The sequence below is a fragment of the Dermacentor andersoni genome, chromosome 2 (assembly GCF_023375885.2).
Source record: "Dermacentor andersoni chromosome 2, qqDerAnde1_hic_scaffold, whole genome shotgun sequence".
NCBI classification, from domain to species: Eukaryota; Metazoa; Arthropoda; class Arachnida; order Ixodida; family Ixodidae; genus Dermacentor; species Dermacentor andersoni.
Genome location: NC_092815.1, coordinates 10489558 through 10507146, shown reverse-complemented (window position 1 = coordinate 10507146; position 17589 = coordinate 10489558).

Genomic DNA, 17589 nt, shown 5'->3' with positions numbered 1-17589 from the left:
TTTGGCTTCCAGGAGGTGCGCTAACCTTGCGTCCATCCCTGGGGCATCAAAATCTGTAACTCTTTCCTTGGTGGCCTTCTCGACATCCATCTGGATCTGTACAAGCAGTTCTCTGAAGGTGTCGTATACTGCCTCATCCTCACCTCTTATTTTCCTAAAGGGGTCCCAGTCTGTGTATATATAGGTTTTGGGAGGAGCTGGTATTATTTGCATCCTGAGTTCTATTATGTAGTGGTCGCTCCCCAAGTTCTCCTGTAAGTTGGACCACGTGGCCACCGAATTTCTAGTGAAGCTGAGGTCAGGCGTCGTGTCTCTGGCAACCGAGTTTCCCAGCCTCGTGGGGAAACGTGGGTCCGAGACCAGCGTTAGGTTTAGGTCTGTACTCGCTGCAACTAGGTTGGCCCCTTTCTTAGATCGTGTTACATAACCTCAAGCCGGGTGGGGAGCGTTGAAATCTCCTGCGACTATTAAGGGCTGCGATTTTGCAGCGGTTGCGACCCTATTTAGTGGTGAGCGGAGATTATGCTTATAAGCGGAAGGAGAGCTGTACAAGTTGAGAATGAAAATGTTACGTCGGATTTTTCCGTGGGGGATGATTTCAATTATCTGTGCATCGAGACCGGATTTTTTATCCGAGTTCCACATTTTGACTTCGTGCTCCGGAAAAGAGGTGTCTTTCCTGACGAGCGTGGCGATACCTCTGCCATTTTCTCCTTTTTGGCTAACCGAACGGCAGCCCGATAAATTTACCTTTTCACTAAGTGTTTCTTGCAAGAGCAGGACGTGCGGCATTATCGCTTGTGCTTTGATGAGCTGCAATAGAGCAGTCTTGCGCCTTAAGAAGCTGGCGCAATTCCACTGCCAGATAACGAGGTTTCCGGTTTGTCCGAACATTTTGATTTCTATTGAACTAGCATAGCCTGCAGGGAACTCGTGTTATCGGCATCCTGCTGTACTTTCTTAGCTTTTGCAATGGTGCCAGTGTTGATGCTTTTGATTTTGCTAGAATCTATCATTCTCATTTTAAGTACAAACCCCATGCAAGCGATTTCTTGCGCGACAGCGACAAGCGACGCGATGGAGATGGCTGTCGCGTTCGCTCGTCGCCCAGAAGTCAAACTCCAAGCGAGCGACCGCTTCGCGCGACGGCTCTCCAGTGTTGCCGGTATTAGGGGATCGAGTTAGTGCCAAACCTGGTGTAGCACTTGCTATCATTATTTAAGTTGATTTGTTTGGCTGTACAAAGCAACATAAAGTCTTTCTGAAGGGTCTTGCAGCAAGTTTCTTTTCGTTTACATATCAAAATTCGGTAGTTCGCTCGTTCCGCTCGTTCCGTTTGTGTACTGAGAAGCGCGCACGTGAGCAAACCTGTAGTACGTCCCTAATGTACATCCCGTTCCGGCTGCCTACTATTGGCTAGTCGCTCATAGCATTTTCTGGCGACGAGCGACGAATTCTAGATTTGCAGAACCAAGCGATGGCGCGACAAGACCGAGGGATCTGTTCGCGCGACGGCCCGATCCGTCGCTCGAAGCCGTCGCTCGTCGCTGTCGCGCACAAAATCGCGCTGATGTGGTTTAGCCTTTAGACTCAAGGATGCCAACTCTACGTGTTAGGTGGGAGATGTTACCGTCCATATGCTCGACAGTGCTAGATTGAATGGCTAAGGCCTCTCTCTCATCTGCGTGAGCGATTCCTCAATTACCTTCAAAGACGCGAGTATGTTTGGTTCTGGCTTAGGGTCCTGAGCGGGGGACTCGTCAGTTTGCATGGGCTTTGCATGGGCGCGGGGGGGGGGGGGGGGCATAACTTTGCGCTTATTCGACCCTTCTGCTTGAACTGGGATGGGTAAGGCTACCTCGTGGGGTTCACGTGAGTTACGGAAGAGCTCGAACTCAGATCTCAGCGTTCGTAGTGCCTCTTTTAGCTCTGCATTTTCTTTCGTAAGCATTAAAATCTCAGATTGCCCTCTGTTATGCTCCGGCGAGATGCCGTGTGTCACCTTTTTGCCTCTTGGGATGTTCATCCTGGCCTTGTCCGCCCATGACATTGGTTCCTGGATTCGGACTCTGGAACCCGATCGTCCTCTCGAATGGGAGCGTCTGGTGCTATTGTCGCGTTCTCTGGAGCGAGAGCGCGATCTGTTGCTGGGGCGCCCTATGGATCGGGAGCGGGAGCCTCCTCTCGATGCCGATATGTTGCGGCGGGGGGAGTAGAAGGGTTTCTCTCCCGCCATTGCTTCTCCGCCGCTAGCTGTGTCGAAGCCACGTGGTCCTGCCGCGAGCTGCGCGTGCTGTGCGCGCCTGCGGCGCCGCCGTCTTTGGCACACGATGTATGGCACCTGGAAGCGCTGTTTGCACTTGCGGTCTGGCGTTTGCTGTGCCCCACCACAGATGGCGCACTTGGGATCACATTGATGATCTTCTGATGGTGTGAGCATGCCACATTCGAGGCATTTTTTCTGATCTTTGCCCTTCGGGCGAACGTCGGCCCTGTGGCCCAATTCTGCACACGCATAAGAAACGTCTACTTGCCAGCGATACAAGGAACAAGGGTAGCGAACACCATCACATACGACGTTTAGGGGGACCTTGTGTCCGTTGAAAAACACGATCACTGTTGGTGTCTTCTTGATTCTTCGAACCCCCAGAACGCCGGGGTTTCTCCGGTTGACGATTATCTCCGTCAGTTCTGCATCACTGATGTCCACGTTGATTCCGCGGATCACCCCTTTACATGTGTCGTCCGATGCAGCCACATAGGCCGCCACGTCTATGACGACACTTGCCATACAAATCTGCGGAACCTTGGCGTAGGCACGCGCGTTCGCCTCGAACGGCGTGGCAACCACGAGAATCTTCTGGAAGGGGTTCGTGCACAACGTGTCGTCGATGTGTTCCGTGTCGTCGATGTGTCGTACGCTGTTAGGGAAGCCGCTTTGGCGAGCACACGCTTGAAAATAATAAAGTCCGTCTTCTTAACATCCAGCCCTCCACGAGGCCTCATAATGGTCTTAAGGGGATTCCTAGGAAGGTTCGTGATTCTGGAAGCTTCCACGACTCGTCTCAGTACATTCTGTGGTGCGGCACTGCGGGCGCCGCCATTACCGCGTCCTTTCCCTGACGTGGGCGCGTTAGGATCACAGCGCTCGGCAAGTTTCTTCTTGCTCACGACTTCGATCCAGCCTGAGCACTCCGCTTCCTCCGGATTAATTTCCATGCCTTCTACAACCGAAGTATTGGGGTTGGAGGTCATGTTCTAGCTCGACGACGCGTTGGGCCTAGGTTCGACGCCTGCCCGACCGCCCCGTATGGTTTGGCTCTAGGCGTAGCTGCGCGTGCGGTGGAAAAGTCTCGGAAAAGTCCGAAATATCCACCCACCGGTAAGATTTCGGTAGCTGCTTGTTCCTTGGAGCAAACTGCGTCGATTGATGCACAGTTCCTGTGGGTTGAGGCAATAAATCTGGTCCAAAAGGTTTGTAGAAACGGGAGCCGACGCGCTCGCACATGTGCGTTCGAAATCGTCCCACTAAAAGGTAAAACGAGGTTTAGTCACCGCATAATAGTGGCTGCTACAAAAAAATCATGAAAATAAATAAATAAATAAATAAATAAATAATATATTTAATGTGCCCAGGAACAGTACAGAGGCCCGAGTGCTGGTCCATCGAAAAACAAAAACAAGGAGGGTAGCAACGCAAGACAACTAAAACCGTAAGTTTGAAACAAAAGAGAGAAGGCAACAAAAAAAAAACAGGAAAGAACTGCGTATGAGCAACAGTACGGCAATAACACACATGTGAGAGACGGAGTACTTATAAGGAAGGGGGGAGAAAGTATGATAAGACAAGGAGGATTGCAGCTGGAAAGAAGGCTCAAGGGAACGTGAGAAGCTGGGAATAGAATGTAGACAACGCGTTTTAACGCGACAGCGTTAAGGAGCTCGTGTCGTAGAAAAGCCGGTGTCGTCGGCGGCGTTGGCCGTGAGCGATAAATCCCGGGAGGCACTTTAAGAATAAAAAACAACTTGCAAGATGGGCTGCGTGGGAACGGAACCAGGCTCTCCGGAGTATGAGACGGAGACGCTACCACTCAGCCATGAGTTCGACGCTTGAAAGAAGTACAAAAGAGCCTCTCAAGAATGCGGTGTTGCCTTAGAAACGTGCCGTAGAAAGTTATACTGCGGTGTATATTGGTATTTATGAGCATGTAACTTACAGAAGTCGCAGTTACACGAGTGGCGAAGTACGTTTCCGCTACATTTGTTCTGCGCTTTGCGCACACGCAGAGCCATCTTGCGGCAAACACAGAAGACCCCCTCCTCGCGATGTGCGGCGCTGCCCCGACACGTGGCGCGCCACTCGCCCGCTTCTCCCCTTCGGGCCGTGCGGGAACCGGTGTGCGGATGCCCTCTACCCTTGCGCTTAATAAGTTTTCTCGCTCTCTCCCCTTCCAACTTCACTTGTCACTCGCACCCTCGCGTTTTGGCGACGTGGCTCCTCTTTCCGCTCACAGCGCGATTCCTAGGTGCAGCGTCCGATGCGGGACGCCTCTGACCTGATCGCTGCGCCGTAGCGCGTCTGGTGGGAAAGTGTCCCCTGCGATGTGTGCGGAGCTGCTTCCAAGGAGTCATGCGTCTGCGTGGTGCTCCCAAGTGAGATAGAGGACGATCCCATCGAGGCGTCAGCCCGGCTTTTCGTGCTGATCACGACGTTTGGCTCGCGTAGATAATTTCTCCCTCCGAGACGCCGAGTTCTTTGGTTCGTTCCGCTTGCTCAGGCGCACGTTTCGTTGCCGCGCCGAACGCTGCGTTGCTCGGCGCTTACCGCGTGATTGGTGGGTGCAAAGCCCAATGCAGGGCGCCTATTAAGTGATCGCTGCGCCGTAGCGCAATGTCTTACACCCCTTGGCGGGCCGACGGGAACGCTCTCGCGTTCGACTCTTGAAGGCGAAGCTTCAGCGTCCTCCAATTTTTTAAATATTGTTATCAAGCAGAGCCAGAGACGAAGTTGAGAACAGTACAGAAGACGACGAAGCTCGCTGACGTCGCGTGGACTGTATTCCATCTTGTGTGCCAGTGAATGCTTAGTAAATAACCTGTAAATATATTTAAACCTCTCTTCTCCCCGTAACATCTTGATGGAGGTTGCGAGCTCTCCAAGAGGCACGACAGATTTACGCAGTGGGCGCTCCTTGGCTGCATCGGCAATGCCATCTCGAGGCGAGAATGCTTCGGGCACGTCGCCACCCGCGCCCACCGTCATCGCGGCACAACCGCGCAACCCACGAACCTTTTCTGGCACGGATAATACCGACGTTTAATATTGGCTTCGACTGTACGAACGGGTGAGCGCGATCACTCACTGGGACCGGACCGTCATGCTCGCTAGACTAATATTTTATCTCGTGGGGATGGCACGCGTCTAGTCTGAGACCCACGGAGAAGAACTTACCAGCCGGAACTTGTGCGAACAAAAGCTCACTGATTTGTTTCACAAGCCTGTTGGCCACCGGCATGCCGCGCAGAAAGACCTCGCGTGCCGAGTTCAGACTTGTACTGAGTCGTATGGGACCTATATTCAGGACGTGCTTGGGCTTTGTCGCAAGGTTGACGAGAAGATGCCGGAAGAGGAAAAGGTCAATCTTATCCTCAGAGCAATCGCGGACGACGCGTTTACTCTGCTCGTCTTCAAGAACTCTTCGACAGTGCAGGACATCATTGCTTAATGCCGCCTTTTCGAAGAAGCCAAAAGCCGTCGCATTGCACACCACTTTTCTCGCCTTCCTAACACGGCTGCAACACCTACCTGTCAGGAGCTCTGTCTCCCATCCGTGCTGGCTGCATCTGACAGTATTGTGCGCATCATACGCCGGGAGACTGAGCCTGCGGGCCGGAGCTGCCACGGAGCTGGTGGGCCGTTCTCTCAACACGGTTTATATACTGATGAGAAATTAAGCGCGAGAAAAGCAGCGACTGCTTGTACTTCTCCAGCAAATGAGTCGAGCAAACGGATACGACCTCCACGGTTGCTGGAGCGCATACGAAAGGGCCTCAAAAAGTCTGCCGGCGAGTTAGAGGCGCTGTTCTCCAATCACTCAATGTGAGACTTGTGATCCCGCTTAAACAGGTGGTTTAACAAAGTTAATTGTAATAAATAGTCACATATTCAGAAAATCTAGAATGGAGTTAGATAAAAACAGTAAATCACGTGGACATATAACTCACTAGAACATACACAGATAAAACGCGAGGAGAAATTGCACTACACAGAGTATAGCGATCCCCAACATATATATTGTGACCCCGATAGATACACGAGGCTGCTATGCGGTGCGAGACAAACAGGCACTCAGATGAAGAAAAAAACAAAAAAACCAAACACTGTACTTGCTATAATTTTAGTGCATTTATTGCAAGTTAAGCCCCTGTAGACTGCGAGGTTCGTGCAGAATAATCACCGTAAAGCTTGGTTTGGCTTGTACAGCCTTAGCATTGTCTAAGTTGCGATTGGCCTGTGTAAACACCTTTGGCTTAGATGCGCGAAATCACCGCGTATTTCCTCTCTCTCTCTCTTTCATATTTCTATTCCCTTCTTCCTGTCCCCTAGCGTAGGGCAGTCAACCAAAGCATTCCTAACATTCCCGCATTATCCGGTTCTATCTTTGGTGCTCTACCTCAAATGTCTATGAGACAATCTTTTCAAAGGATAGATAAAAGAAAAGAAAATAATCAATGGGGAGGAGTAAAGATTTCAGTGTTTGTGAGAACGCGCCGCTGTGCTTTTAGCGCGACTTCCCACCGGCCTCGCCCAGGAACCTTGCGGCGAACGCGCCTTGCATGCAGGCATTGCAGCGCAATTGAGAGGTTACGTTTGAATGAATTGTGAACTCTGGTGTTCTGCTTGCCAAGCCACGATTTGATTATGAGGAACGCCGCAGTGGGGGACTCCAGATTGCACTCGAACGCCAGGGGATCGGGTCCCCAGCGCACGGGGCATGCACGGGCGCTCTCGCATGGCGCCCCCTTCGCAGTGCGGCCGCCGCCGCGGCGCCGGGGACTTGATCCTCGTGCGTAGCACCGCAACACCGCTACGCCACCGCGGCGGGTCGGACATACGCTGTGCACCGCAATGAGAGTGGACACGAAATTCAGTTGATGAAAACATAATTGCAAATGACTCTTATTAACCGCTACAGCGTTTCTCGTTCGACGTGCAAAGAAGGCGTTGCTTCACGCCTTGCAGATGGATCCACACGCCAACTTTTTTCGAGTCATACGCATTGACTCGCTTTCCTGTCACATCACCTGAATTACTTCAAGTGGCCGACATTATATCTGAACGAAAAATTGCAGCTAAGCAGAAAACATTATCTAATTAACTTTTCTAATAATTTGGTTTTGGATCCATGCCTCACGATTGAAGCCGAGTAGTAATTAAACGACATCCATTTAGCGGAGATCTTACAATCAGCACCTCTTTCGAAACGCATGTCCTCCAAATCTTGCAATTTAGGTCAATTTTCCAGCTAACACCTATGAGCAATGCATAGTTTCACAGTGCTCACAGAGTATTCAACTATGAAAATAAAGACGGCATGATGCGGTGGTGTTCTAATATGATTCTGTCAAGAGCTGTTTTAACGCACGCAGGGAACGGTGAATGCGTCCCGCATATCGGCGAGGACGTGACTGCCTCGAGACACTCGAGTCTTCTTCGCCGAGGCCGGGAGCCACGCGCAAGCGGCTTCCTTTCTGACATTCAAGTAGCATGGGAGGTGCTTAGACGTTTCGTGAACAGCGATGCAGCGAGCCTTATAAATTAACTTCGAGGCACGATTTCAGGAAACGGTGGTTTTGGACAGCAAACGAATCGAAGCATCTCGCGCGACAGCTTCCGAACGCGGAGGTCTAGGCACGCCATAGAGGCTAGGAGGAGAACATATTCAAGTCTCCCAATTACGCTCGCGGCTGTCCGAAGTGCGCTGGAAATAGGCTCGGGCGTATGCTCTCGCGATACTGATCGGTGCTCCTTGCATACCGATGATCGCATCCCGGCATGAGCAACGTCCACAACGCTTGGTCGCTCCACACGTTGCGAAGCAGCCAATGGTATCCCCTGCTGGGTCCTCTTCTCTACCGATCCTCTGGCTTGGCTCGAAAGACTTCTTGAAATTCCGCACGCTTGAGTTGCACAGCGACCGAACGCGGTGCACGCCACTGTCGTGGGAATGACATAAAAAAAGTTTTAGGGAGAATACGTAGTGACGCTTGAACTTCCTGCGCGCTATTTGTGGGTTCGGCGTTCAAGATGGCGCGTGAAAGCAAAGCCAATACAGCGAAATACGTTTACCCCTCAAATACTAAAATAATGATTTCGCGCCTACCGCTGCTTTGTTCCTGCTCAAGTCTCGCGGCAAGATAACATTTTATCGCTCAATAGGACACTTGAAAATGTTAGTTGCCTGGTTTGTCAAGAGAAAGAAATGTACATTTGACTGCGCTGTCTTGTCCAAATCGTACAACCTTGCAATGAATAAAACTGATCTCGAAGGCAAAGCTTTTTCGTATAGTGCAAATACTGGAAGGCATCAGGCAACATATTAGCCGATATCTTTAAACATTCCTCACTGCGAGAGGCGCAGACGAAGGTAAATTCTCATATCTTTTTGTTCTCAAACCAGGCAAGTAACAGAACCAAGTGTTCAATCGAACAATGCGGGCCATAAAACGCCATCTTGCTGCGAAATTTTGGCAAGTGCAAAGCGACGGCATCCGCGCCCCCGCGGTAGCCTAGTGGGTATATGGCAAAGCGCTGCCGAGTTCGAGGTCGTGGGTTCGCTTCCGCAGGCTGCATTCCGATGGACGCAGAATGCAAGAACGCTCGTGTACCGTGCGTTGGGTGCACGTTGAAGAATCTCGCACGACCCGCCGTGGTTGCTCAGTGGCTGTGCTGTCGGGCTGCTGAGCTCGCGGGGGATCGAATCTCGGCCACGGCGGCCGCACTTCGATGGGGGCGAGAACACCCGTCTACTTAGATTTAGGTGCCCGTTAACGAACCCCAGGTAGTCCAAATTTCCGATGTCCGCCGCTACGGCGTGCCCGATTATCAGATTGTGGTTTTGGCATGTAAAACCCCATAATTTAAATAATTAGCTCCGTTATGCGAAAAAATAAAAAAAGAATAAAGTTTTAGGGAGAAGCAAAGGTCACTATATGTCTGCTAAGAGGCTGGAAGGCTGTAGCCTGGAAATGGGTTAACTATGGGAAATTGATGACGCAAAAGTAGGAGGTACCAGACAACTTCGAAGTAGTTGGTGTTATAGGCTGCCTGAACATTGTAAAAATTTGCAAACTTTATAATTTAAGAAATTCGACCTCTTATAATTAAACTTAATTTCAGTGCCTTTCTCGTAATAGCATTTAGTTCGGTATGGGAAGCATATATCACGTTTAATATTCTCAGCACCTGGTACTGCAATCGCCTTGAAATCATCATCATCACCATCATCATCATAATCTTTTATGTCCACTGCAACACGAACGCCTGTTCCTGCGATCTTCAATCATCCCTGTCCTGCGCCAACCGATTCGAACTAGCGCCCGCGAACTTCCTAATTTCCTCGCTCCACCTAGTCTTCTGCCATCCTCGATGGCGTTCCCCTTCTCTTAGTACCCATTCTGTCACGCTAATGGTCCAATGGTTATCTAACCGGCGCATTACGTGACCTGCCTAATTCCATTTTTTTCTCTTAATGTCAATTAGAATATCGGCTATACCCGTTTGCTCTCTGATCCAAACCGCTCTTTTTGTGTCTATTAACGTTGTGCCTAGCCATTCTTTGTTCCGCAATTACTTCTTGCAAAAGGCAACAGCCCATTGGCTCCATTTCCTGAATTCACATAACGCTTCCTTTGATTAGACTAAGTTGCACAAATTTATGAAAGACTTGTTGTTACACCGAATATATTTTTTTAGTTTTTAAGACTAGGTTATAATCATAAAAATATGCAATAGGAAGCACTATAAGAGCGCGAAATATCTAGAGTGTATGCGCATCAAACGGGGCGTTAAAATATATCAGAAAGTTTTCTTTTGTAATGTTTTTAGGCGTCAATTGCTGGCGACGTCGTACCCCACACTAGATTGCAATAGCTAAGACGTGAAAGGAAGAGACTGTTACATAACATCAGTTTTACCTCAGAGGCCAGCATGTGTCGAAATCGACAGATTATTCCACATGCTCTCATCAAAGTGGGCATAATACGCTCAACGTGCGCATCACAATATTGTTGCAGGAAGAAAGCAGGCCCACGATTGTAAAATAACGTATATTTACAACTGGCGTATATGGCGTTCAGGCAACTGCCAGACTTCGTCTTCGTCTAGTCCAATCCAACTTCTTCGTTCCCTTCACCGTAACATCAACCTCCCGGTGGAGTAGCTCCGTCCCGGTGCAAGTTATAGAGCCTCAGTTAATGGGGGGACATAGGGCTTAAGCCTGGTGACGTGAACAACATCGCTGGTAACGTTGCGATGCACTGGAGGCTGACCGACTGGGGCGATCTCGTATGTCACGTCGGACAGTTGGCGTAAGATCTGGTACGGACCAGAATACCGGGAAAGTAGTTTTTCCGACAAGCCGACGCGACGTGAAGGCGTCCAGAGAAGGACAAGGGATCCAGGTGAAAGATGGTAGCCTCGGTGCCGAAGGCCGTAGCGTCGCTTTTGAGAAGCTTGCGAGACTGTGAGGCGATGACGGGTGACATCTCGGGCCTGGGTGGCTAAGTCAATAGCATCGCGAGCGTAACCAGTGCTGGGTGATTGTACTGCGGAAGGTAGCAACGTGTCAAAGGGCAAGGTGGGGTCGCGGCCATACAAAAGGTAAAATGGTGAAAATCCGGCAGTGTCGTGACGGGACGAGTTGTATGCGAAAGTGATGTATGGTAAAGCGACGTCCCAGTCACGGTGATCGTCGGAAACGTACATTGCCAGCATTTCAGTTAGGGTGCGGTTGAGTCGCTTGGTGAGGCCGTTCGTTTGAGGGTGGTACGCGGTAGCAATCGGGTGTTCTGTAGAGCAGGAGCGGAGCAGGTCATCGACGACCTTCGATAAAAAGCAGCGGCCGCGATCCGTCACCAACTGGCGAGGGGCTCCGTGGTGCATGACGTCGTATAGTAAGAAGTCGGCGACATCTGTAGCGCAGCTGGTTGGTAGCGCTCGTGCGATGGCATATCTCGTGGCATAATCGGTTGCTACAGCAATCCATTTGTTGCCTTTGATGGAAATTGGAAAGGGGCCAAGGAGCTCTAGGCCCACACGAAAGAAATGCTCTGTGGGGATATCAATTGGTTGAAGCAAACCAGCGGGAGGCGTAGCAGGCGTCTTCCGGCGCTGACACAGGTCGCAAGAAGCGACATAACGGCGCACAGAGCAATAAATGCCGGGCCAGAAGAAGCGGCGCCGCAGGCGGTCGTATGTACGAGTGATGCCCAGATGTCCAGCAGTAGGAGCGTCGTGAAGTTGCTGGAGCACGGCTAGTCGAAGGTGCTTGGGAACGACTAGGAGGAGCTCCGGGCCGTCAGGACGAACCCTACGACGGTATAGAGTTCCATCGCGCAAGGTGAACATGCGGAGGGACGGGTCATTGGGCGAGGAGCTTAGGCGTTCCATAAGTGTTCGAATAACAGGATCTTTGCGCTGCTCGTCGCCAATATGGAGGAAGCCGGAGATGGATAGAACACTGATGTCTGAGTCTGCATCGGTATCGTCCGGTTGATCCACGGGATTGCGGGACAGGCAGTCAGCGTCTTTAGGCAGGCGCCCTGACTTATACATAATAGAAAATGTATATTCCTGTAGACGCAATGCCCAACGTGCAAGTCGTCCAGTTGGGTCCTTCAAAGAGGAGAGCCAGCAGAGGGCGCGATGATCGGTTACGACGCAGAAGCTCCGACCGAAAAGGTACGGCCGGAATTTCGCGACCGCCCATACGATTATCCCCTAGGATAATTGCCCGGTCGTTGCTTTTCACTTTGCGCAATGCGGCCGTCACTAGCACGTCGAACTTTGCCTTCCTGTCTCTAGGTGGGCTGTAGACGTTGGTAATAATTGTTTTTGGTTTGCAGCCAGACCGTGAGTACCTGATGTTGGACACCGCAGTTCGGGACGTAGTCCACGCTCACCGCTATGTCCGCCCGTGTCAGTGCTGCTATCTGAGGATGGTCAGGGTGCGTGTGCATCTTGTATCCTCTGAGATTCGGTACCTTCTTGCCTGGTTTTTGCATGCATATTATATCCGGGGGAACAGGCGTCGCATCTATAAGGCTCAAAAGTGCTGCGCGTTTATTTCTAAGAGTCCTGCAGTTCCACTGCCAGACATCGAGGTTTTCGGCTACTCTCGTGTGGCGATTAGCCATCTATAGTACTTTCACTGTCGGTCAGCTCTCTCTCTTTAGGCCTGCGTGCAGGAGTTCCTGGGTTGGCACATTTTCGTTTGTTCGGTCCCTCTTTCGTGGCATGAGAAGAGGAGTCCTCTATCTCTCGTTTGAGCTTGTACAGCTCTGCGAAAAAAAGTTGAACTTGTCGGGCTATGGTATCCAGTTTATCGTCTTTTCCTGTCACCTGTGTGTTCGCGTTCTTGGTTTCTCCTGGCTTGGCTTTGTTCGTGTGGGGCTCATTCCTTTGTTTCAAATCAGCTAGTTCCCTTCGAATTTCTGCAAGACTGTCCTTTAAAATTCTGTTCTCCTCTAAGATTTTTTGATAGGCTGGACTCTGAGTTACTGGATCGGCAGTGGGAGACACTATTCGCGCACAGCTTACCTGTTGTGTGGCGATGGCCGCCGTCTGATATTTAGCGTGCGGAGCCCTCTCCTGTTTGGGGGCTAGAGGCTTGACATTGCGCGCTCAGGATGTGGACATAGATCTCTGACGACTCCGCCACCTGGTACGCGATCTCGATCTGGATCTCGATGTTCCTGCTTGCCTGAGTTTGGAGGGGGTCCCCTCTTGCCGTTGAGGGAGCTCCGGAAAGTGACTGAGCTCCAATTCTTCGTCTTTTGTTGCACACCACCGGGGTCGGTGTTGTTGGGAAGCTTTGTGCGCTCCACTTCTCGGTCGGCCTTGGGGTCGTGTTTGCTTCAGGCGTTTTTTGCAGCTTCAGTCGCCCGTGAGGTGCTGCCCCCCGCAAGCAGCACATCGCGGTGAGCACTCGTGTCCGTCTTCGGACTCGAGCGCCCCACAGATTCCACACACTTTTGTGTCCGGTTGCGGGCAAACGTCCGTGCGGTGGCCGACGCTGTGACAAATCTTGCAAACCTGCACCGAGTTGCGGTATGGATGACACGCCATTTCCCCACCGCAATAGTAGACGAACCGCGGTAGGACCGTGCCGAGGAATGTGATGACTGCGCTCTTTGAGTCCCCTAGCATTCTTGCCTGGATTATATCGATGCCCTGGGTAAGGACTCGGAGGTTTGCCTTGATCGTCTCTCCTGGCGTGTGCGGCGGGAGTCCATGAAGGACACCTCTGACGGCGCCTTCTCCTGTGGCAGCGTACGCATTGAACGCGTGCGTCTTGTCATTGACTGTGAGAGCTGTGATCTTGCGTAGGAGATTAACTGTCTCTTCCTCAGACGTTGAGACTATTGCTATGTTTGAGGCCTGTTTTATGCGCAGTATAAAATGCTCACGCTTTACTTTGTTGTGGCAGGCCGTGATCACTGCTTCTGTGAGCATCGGACTGGTTAGAGTTTTCAATGGGAGTCCTTGGTGCGGGCGGAGAATGATATTGAAGTCATCCCGCGGCAGTGGTGGTAACTTGTTCCGTCGCACTCCCAGAACACTCCCTGCAGAACAAGTAACTACTTCCAGCGTATAACCGAAGTTTGCTGTGTGGCCTGGTGAGTGGCCATTTAATGTCTCTGACTAAAACTAAAAAGTAGCGACATACCCTTATCTTGCCGCCACCGCTGTTGCGAGGAGCATGCGAGGAGGCAAGTGAGAAAGTCTGCGTTTCTCAATTAGTTGAGGGCTGTCGCGTGGTATATATATATTTGTCGTGCCCTTTTCTAAATTTCTTTTCTTTCTTCAGCGTCTCGGCGCACTGACCACCATGACAGTTGGCCGCCGAAAATCCGCGGCGAGGTTTCGTGGCTAAGTTTCGTGGCTAACTGCGTCATTGAAGAACTCAGTTTTTGTTTTGTTTTATGTTAGGGATTGATTTTAAGAGTACTGGAGGTGCAAACATGTACGAACGGAGCTTTTTCTTGATTGACGGGGTACGGAGCTCAGGCATGGGCAAGCTTATGCATGGGTGCTATTCTGGGTGCTCAATCAGATTTGTTTCGTGATCGTGCTATCTCCAACAAGTGTATGAAGCTATGGAGTGCGTAGGCTGTGTTCTGTCATATATCGTGCTAGAAACCTAACACGTGTTATTGTTGTGGTACTGAGACTGCGTAGCTTTGTCAGTCTATGCTTATGTTAGGCGCTGCAAATATATTTTGCGAGGACAAGCTTTTCACTACCGGTGCAAAGGATTTTGACTATTCTGAATTTGGCTTTCTACACTTCGCCGTCTCGGTAGGATAAAATGGGGCACGAGTTTGTTGGCTCATATTGACTTGGAAATGCGCAATGGGGAAAGTGCTCATCGACGGAAACCATTTCTATGTATAAATTTCGCCCTTGCATACGCTTTGTTCACAAATGAAGTACAGGTTCCACAGGGATGTTTGCGCTTCAGAGCCAACGGCATCATTTTGTCATAAAAGCCTAGGATTCGTTTCACTGCATAAGGAGATGTCAGCGGCATGACGAAACTACGAGAATAAAGCAGATGCTCCACGTTGATAGCGCACGTTTCTACGTGACGCTCGCGTTATTCAGGCGAATATTTCACGAGGCTTGCGTTCGGTCATCATGGTACTAAGATGATTAAATAATGAAGCTGCACAAGCCGGACACACAGCAGTCCAGCCATGTTGGGTACATGAGAATTGGATACACGCAAATACACACGTACGCACTTCGAGCAGCGCAAACGCATCCGAGTTGTTGAATCGGCAGCTACATAGTGCTGCACACACGCAAGCACATCGGCTTTGGCGTGTACCGGTGAAACCTTCATTGCAGCCCTTTCTCGCCGGGCAAGTGTCTTTAGAAAGCCAAATAAAATATCTGATCAATGCAATAGAAATAACTCGCGAAGCGGGTTGATCTGTGCAAGTCGCGACAGTGTTTTTGCCTACGAGTACAACGCATGGCCGTGGACGACATAACGCTCAAAACAAAGCTCTGGCAGGTATATAAACACCACGTACATTAGATGCAATAGAAATAACTCGCGAAGCGGGTTGATCTGTGCAAGTCGCGACAGTGTTTTTGCCTACGAGTACAACGCATGGCCGTGGACGACATAACGCTCAAAACAAAGCTCTGGCAGGTATATAAACACCACGTACATTACGTATACATTATTCGCGAGACAAAGAATTCTGATTTTTGGAATAGTACTCGACACTAAAAAGAATTTGTGCACCAAACTAGCCTCCATAGCTTTCTTCTAACTGGAAGCAGGCAGCGAACCCGAAGTCACAAAACAAGCGCGCAGTTACGGGTTGGAAAAGCACACACACATTAAAAGAAAATTTCTTCTGCCAGTTTCGTAGCGTTCCATCAATGCACCTAGCACAACACCAAAATAAACAAATCTTAAATACGGTAAAAATTCATGCGGAAACACCCAACAACAATTTTTAATATCTCACCTCGTGTAACTCCAAGGGCGGCTTCCGAGCGAACTACCAAACTGCAAGGACGAGCTACGAGAGAAAGAGGGAGCTGCGAAAGGCCAGGAGAAGGAGAGGCCGGGTGAGGAGGAATGTCGTTACCATTTTGTTTTATTCAGGGACCTTACCGCTCCTACCATAGAGAAAGGATTCCAACAAGAGGGGAGAATCGACGAAAACTGGCAACAGGAAATACGTAACGCTAATACTAATGTCGACCCTTTGCTGCCGCGAGCATCGAAAAAAGAAGAATGTGACATGAAGTAACAGACACAGTTTTACTTTTTTTATTGTTTCCCAGCAAAACTAAAACTATCTGTGTATAAATTAAGTTATACTTTGCGGCTTGCTTTCGTTACCTAGTGTTGTGCCATTACCACCAGCCCGGATTCCGAATCTGCAAGATGCAAAATTATCCTTCGAGCGCCCAAATTCTCCCTTGAAAAGTCAAGATGCTGAGCCGTCAGGCAGCGGTGTCCTGCGGGAGAAGCATCGACGAGCAACTTGTTCAGACGTGTCGCCAAGTGCCAGACAGCCCGGCGCCGTAGACACCCACTAGGTGACCTCCGGCCCTTGCCTGAAGGTCACCGCGCCCGCCACATTTGAACCAGGTGGCCAGCGCGGTCGCTGGTTGGACCTCTCGGACGACCGTCGAGTGCTCGCTTTGTATTGGGCCGTTTGGGTGACAATGGTTTTGGGGGCTTATAAGCGGAGGCGCGCCGCCTGAAAAACCGGATCCGCCGACTCACCGGGAGCGAGTGCCGCTCTGGACTGGAGTGAGATGTGTCACGCGTTTTCGCCGGACGTCGCCGTGCGGGAACAGTCGCGTTTGCTGTGAGCTCTCGGCCCCAGTGCCGATCCCTTCATGTCCTGTATAATGACCTGTATATAGTGTATAAAGTCCCTTTTGTTATTCTCATCGACGCCTGGCTCGGAGTCTTCGCTACCAACGCTCTGTCACGAAACGGGTGACGAGCGCTACGGGACCACAAAGTCGTAATAGTGGTGCAGCGGTGCAAAGTCGTAACAGTGGATGGCAGCTACGGGATTGACCGGCATCGGCTACCTCGGCGCGGTGAGTGCCTGAAGTTTACCTCAAACACCAGACTTTCTCTGACACAGGTTATAGTAGCTCAGGGAAGGATTTGGTGTTGCATTGTGTTAACCTTGTGTGTTTCAAGCCTAGTTAGAGTGTTTTGAAAACCAGGGGATGCTGAGGGGGTAAACAGGGCAGTGTGTGAAATGCTTGCATATCTCTTACTAGTAGCATTATAGTAGCGTACGGCAGGTATATTCAAAAAGGGTAAACAGCAGGAGGACAGTGTGAACGATGGAGAAGTACAAGGTCAAGGAACTTCTCCAAATTTGTGAGGAGTTGGGCATTGAGTTGGGCTCAACCAAAAGAAAGAATGCGATCCTTGAGGTCATGAGGACTGGGGACGTAACGGCTGAGGAAGCCGAAGAGGCCTGGGCGGATATCAAGGAACGTCAGGAAAAGAGGGAGAAGGAACGTTGCGAGGAGGAAAGGAAAGAAAAGGAACGTCGCGAGCACGAGCTTAAAATGAAAGAGTTGGAGACTCGAAATAGCTCGCGGGCGCCTAGTCTCACTTCTAACGTTCCAAGAATACGCGATCAACTTCCACCCTTTGTCGTCGGAGAGGATATGGCCAAATACCTCGTGAAATTTGAGCACGTGTGCGAACGGAATAGCATTGAGCGATCCCTCTGGGCACAGAATCTGTTAGCCTTGCTTCCTGGGGAGGCATCAGACGTAATAACTTGCTTATCGAAAGAGGCGTT